Here is a 6,000-nt window from a genome sequence, read left to right as displayed (position 1 = left end):
GGGGGGGGGTGTTGCAGAGTGCTCCTGGGGGCTTGGGGGTACCAAAAATGAGCAAAAAAGGCCCATTTTTTTGCTAAAATGGGCCCTTTTTTGTCAAAAAACATTGCATGCATAGCCTTATGGAGGCTTACAGAGTGCTGCTGGTGTCTGGTGGCATAAAACTGCCCGTTTTTTGCTCATTTCTGCCCTCCCCAGCCCCCAGGAGCTCTCTGAAAGCCTCCATAAGGGTATGCACGGCCATTTTGGTGAAAGGGGCGGGGCTTCGGGAGGCAAAAAATGCTGTATTCAGTGTATAAGGTGCACCCAGATTTTCAGCCTCTTTTTTGAGGAAAAAAGGTGCGTCTTATACTCCGAAAAAAATACGGTAAGTACAGGCTTCCAACGTTTCATTATCTTTTCAATCACTTGAAGTAAAAAGTTTCATACTTCTGCTAAGTTTTGAACACATGACCTCTATTAGGGAGGAGGGGGAGGGGAGGGCGAGGAGGAGGAGGAAAAAGAAGAAGAAGAAGGAGAGGGAGAGGGAGAGGGAGGAGGAGGAGGAGGAGGAGGAGGAGGAGGAGGAGGAGGAGGAGAAGAAGAAGAAGAAGAAGAAGAAGAAGAAGAAGAAGAAGAAGAAGAAGAAGAAGAAGAAGAAGAAGAAGATGATCATCTTTAGGACCATCATTGCTTCTTCTGCAAAGTAGTCAGTGAACTTTGCAAGGAAGTAATAAGCTATAATGGACAAGACCACTGGAAGCAACTTGAAAAGACAAGACTAGTTTCAAACCACAGCCAAAAACGTGCCTGAAGGATAAATTTGTGACGAGAGGGAAATGAGTAAGACGGTTGATGTCATCTATTTTCCCCTCTTGTTCTTGTGACAGGGGAAATTGGCAGGGCAGTTAAAGCCCTACTTCTTTCTTCAGTTGCTGTAAAATTTAGAGGTGTCGGTTGATTATTTAAGATAGACGAGCCACAAATAAGGAGAATGGTCCATAGCTGAAATGAAGTCATCAATCTTAGGTTTGTTTTTGTGCTCTTTTTTCTTCGTCCTCCTCATGAAGATACTGTCAGACTGTCCTCCCCATCACTTGTGCTGCAGCCTGCCACAATCCTGAAAAGGATTGGGATGGGGGAGTAAGAGTGCTTGTTGTAAAGGGGGGAAAGGGTAAGAGATCAACACAAGCAGGAAGCAGAGATAACCACCCCTGGTCCTTCGTTTCGCTAGACTAGACATATCCAATTCCTGCAGCCGTTCTTCATTTGCTTTAGCTTCTAGCCCCCTAATAAACTTTGTTGCTCTTTTCTACATTCTTTCCACAGTCTTGTTCTGATCCGGCCTTCACAGAAGCAAGATTCACAGATTCACTCTTTCTCAGGAAAGTTTGCCTCATGCTTTTCCATTACGTGCCTCTTCATGACCTTCCCTCTCTGGCAAGGAAAAGAGGGCAGAGCACATAGACTCTGATTCTTCTGCTCACACAAAAGATGGAATTGTTGGCAGTCTGTGGCTCCGAGAGCATCGAATTGACTCAACTTTCCCTGCTTGAACTCTGAATGTGTTTTCATCCTCAGGATACATCTCAGCATTACAGTGGTTCTCTTTTTCCCACCTCCCCCACTTTCACTCTATTTAGAGGAGAAAGTGTATTGTTCAACCAGAGGCTGAGTCCAAATGAATGTGCCGGCAGCCTCTTGAATAACTCCGATCATATTCGGAACAAATCTCTCACACAGTCATGCTGGAAAGCAAAGGATTCTGAGCCAAAAACACTGAATGAAGAATATGGATGAAATAGAGAGTCCCACAAAGTCCGTTATTTTGCCTTCTGCTCCACTGTATGAATGTCAAGAAGTTGGCACAGAATGCAGCTACAAACAAAACAGTACAAATATTTTTTTGAGGCAAAAATCAAAGTGGGATGATGGGGAACAGGTAGATGGTCTTAAATGATTCCTTTATTTTATTTTATTTTATTTCGTCAAGCAGGAATTAGATAGATAAAAGTATAAACATGATTATGAATACATGAAATTAATACGAATACAAGGGAATATTAGGACAGGGATGGTAGCAGGGGTGGGTTTCAACCGGTTCGTGGCGGTCCCCGCGAACCGGTTGGTTGACGAACCCAGAAGTAACCTCCGGGAACGGCGAAGGGCCCACCCGCCCGCCCGCGCTCCTTACCGGTCTTTGAAGGCTTCTGCGCTTCCACGCAGGTGCATGGCACATACAGCGCCTGCACAATTCTCCGTGAGCAGCTGGATGGCACATACAGCGCCTGCGCGAGTCTCCGCGAACAGCTGGAGCATCACACAGGCGCTAAGACGCATGCGTGAACTGCGCGCGTGCATGAGGACGCCGCCGGCCCCGTTCCAACCGAACCGGTTGGAACGGGATTAGCAACCCACCCCTGGACGGTAGGCACACTGGTCTGCTTATGTACACCCCTTAAAGACCTCTTAGGAATGGGGTGAGGTTGACAGTAGGCAGTCTAAGGTTAAAATTTTGGGGGTTTGGGGAAGAAACCACGGTGTCGGGTAGTGCATTCCAGGCATTGACAACTCTGTTACTGAAGTTGTATTTTCAGCAATCAAGTTTGGAGCGATTTACCATAAGTTTGTATCTATTGTGTGTTTGTTTGTTATTGAAGCTGAAGTATTCATTGACAGGTAGGACATTGTAGTAGATAATTTTATGTACTACTCTTAGGTCGGATCGATTCCTTGAATCTCACTTAGCTGTTTTTCAGCAGCAGCAGCTGGGCAACCTTCATTCTTTCCCTTAGAAGCATAATAATCAACTATAATAAGGCATTCAAATATTTTTCAATAAATTAATTAAATGAAATAGTGTCATAATTCAGATCTTTTGGAGCCTGAGGGCATTACCAATATTAGCAGTACACGAGATAAGTCATGTTCTTTGATATTGCCAAGCACAAAGGAATTACAAAAATACTCTCCTATCATTGCTTGCAAATGAGTGATAAAAATGGAGCCAGCATAAAGAAATGTTAATGGATAATATTTAATGATACATACAGGTGTGTTATGGGGCAGGGGGGGATGCTTAGATATCTTACTTAACTGAATCTGTTTCAGAATATTTCATAAGGTGGCACAGTGGTTAAATGCAGCACTGCAGGCTACTGCTAGATCAGCAGTTCAGCGGTTCAAATCTCACCGGCTCAGGGTTGACTCAGCCTTCCATCCTTCCGAGGTGGGTAAAAATGAGGACCCAGATTGTTGGGGGCAATATGCTGACTCTCTGTAAACCGCTTAGAGAGGCCTGAAAGGCCTATGAAGCGGTATATAAGTCTACTGCTATAAAGGTGTAATGTTATTGGAGATGTATTGAAACTGCAAATGAATGCCAGTAGGTGGTTGGGTTTTTAAATATAAATGATTCTAGATAAAAATATGTTTAAATAATGGTAATTAAATGAGAATTGTGGTACAGGGATAGTAAAATACATTATTTTATCTTTCTTGACTTAAAAAGTACAATTCGATTTGAATGAAGTATATGTAAGGATTGTGGAAGAAATGCACGGAATTTATTTGTAACCAACCAATACGCTTTCTACAAGGTGAAACGAAAGATGATTCTTTTTTTGTGTTTTTGTTTAATTAAAACAATAAAAAAAATTCAAAAAAAGGAAGCAGCATTATAGTATATTATAGTTGAAACGTTGGTGCCTATGTTTTGCATCCAAAATTTCAAAGTTTCCAAAAGCTCCAACTGAAAACAACTCAAGGAAAGGTTTTTTACTCTGAGGTTGCTATCCTTTTCATTTTGCATATTTCTTGCATAAAAGGCGATTAAATTATGTTGATGCTCAGTTTGTCACTTCCTGAGTAATCAGCAGAGAAAATGGTGAATATGATATGTCGACCTCTGTCCAATCTATCACTTGCTGGACTCACATTGTTTGTGCCAGGGGTGGGTTTGGAACGGGGCCGGCGGCGTCCTTGCGCACGCGTGCGGTGCGCGTGTGTGTACTAGCGTCTGTGCGATGCTCCAGCTGCTCCTGGAGGATCACGCAGGCGCTGTATGCATCCTGCGCATGCGTGGAAGCGCAGAACTCATCAAAACCGGGTAAGGAGCGCGCCCGGGCGCGCGGGCGCGGGGGTGGGCCCTTCGCCGTTCCCGGAAGTTACTTACTTCCGGGTTCGCCGACTAACCGGTTCGCAGGGACCGCCGCGAACTGGTTGAAACCCACCCCTGGCTTGTGCCAACATTGAGGATGATAGTGTGGAATAACCCTTGTGTCTGGAGGATTGTTCTGTGTACATGATGAGAAGAAATGAAATCAATTTCCATGGGTAATTTGGTTCCTTTTATGATGTGGATATTTTTAATATGTGTCTAGGTCTGCCATAGCTTTCCTCCCAAGGAGCAAGTGTCTTTTATTTCATGGCTGCAGTCACTATCTAGAGTGATCTCGGAGCCCAAGAAAAGCCTCTAGAAAGAGGGTAGAGAAGAGCAACAAAGATGATTAGGGGATTGAAGACTAAAACATATGAAAAACGGTGATAGGAATTGGGTATATCTAATGTAGTGAAAATAAGTACTAGGGGTCACAGGATAGAGTGTTCCAATATCTGAGGGGCTACCACAAAGAAGAGGGGGTCAGCCAATTCTCCAAAGCACCTAAAGGCAGGACAAGACACCACTGTCCAGACCTTCCGCACAGCCCTCAAGATCTGGCTATCCCATCAGGCCTGGGGATAAGACCCGAACTTCGCCCCACCCGAATGCTGAATGAATGTTGTGTTTTATCGGTTTATTTTTTATTCACATTTTTTTCTTTCTTGTGTTTTGTCTTCACTCCCTTCCCATTAATTGTAAGCCGCCCTGAGTCCCCTCAGGGAAAAGGGCGGCCTATAAATGTCAATAAAACTAAACTAAACTAAACTAAACTAAACTAAACTAAACTAAACTAAACTAAACAAGAAGCAATGGATGGAAACTAATCAAGGAGAGAACCAGCCTAAGGAGAAATTGCCTAATGGTGAGAACAATTAACGAGTGAAATGGCTTGCCTTCAGACGTTGTGTGTGTTACATCACTGGAGATCTGTAAGAAGAGATTGGATATACATTTGTCAGAGATTATATAGCTTCTCTTGCTTGAACAGCAGGTTGGACTAGATAGAAGACCTCAGAGGCGGGTTCCTACCAGTTCGCACCTATTCGGTAGAACCGGTTCGTCAAATCTACTGAACCGGTTAGAAGAGGTTCCACCAGTGGACCCGGAAAGCAGGCCACACCTACAGAAGAGGTTCCGAAATTTTTTGAAACCCACCACTGGTCCTTGGATATGATTATTCTACACCATCATGCTCATATTTATAAAACTCAGTGCTTCTGTGAAAGGTAAGGATGACTACTGCGTTTGTGGTGCAATCAGAACATTGTGTGTGTTGAAGTTGTTTTAACGCAAACCAAAGATGCCTTTTAAAAAAGAAGTTTACATCATATTCTTATGCATGCCAGTGCTGTGTGTGAGGTAATTTAAGGTGGCTCTGACAAGTGTCGTCGGTATCTTCATATCCGGTCAAATGGGTGGCAAGCCACTCCCATCTGGTCACATGGGGTGGCAAGCCACTCCCACAAAGGAGGCCACACCCACAGAGTAGGTTCGAACAATTTTTGAAACCCACCACTGGAAGACCTCCAACTCTGTTATTCTGTATTCTGTAAAATAAAATCTGTCGCTGCTTCCATTTCCCACCCACCCTTCTATTCACCAGGAAGTGACAGGAACGGATGCCATAATCTTAAGTTTTTTTAATGTTAAATTTCAAGCCAACTTTTGCATTCTGTCACCCTCATCTTTATGTGCTTGCAATATATTAAGATAATAATGAGCCCTAAAATGAATCCTAACGTTGTTATGACTCACTGTAGAGCTTCAGCAGTCCTAGGCAGTGAAAACTTTGCTAACACAAGTAAACAAAACAATTAAGCTGCCTCTTTTTTGCCCGCTCTGTGTCAGAAGTGACTGATAAT

The sequence above is a fragment of the Thamnophis sirtalis genome, unplaced genomic scaffold (genome assembly GCF_051295495.1).
Source record: "Thamnophis sirtalis isolate CommonGarterSnake01/CBP01778 unplaced genomic scaffold, rThaSir2_p1.2 scaffold_12, whole genome shotgun sequence".
NCBI classification, from domain to species: domain Eukaryota; kingdom Metazoa; phylum Chordata; class Lepidosauria; order Squamata; family Natricidae; genus Thamnophis; species Thamnophis sirtalis.
This window is presented reverse-complemented; position numbering follows the sequence as displayed.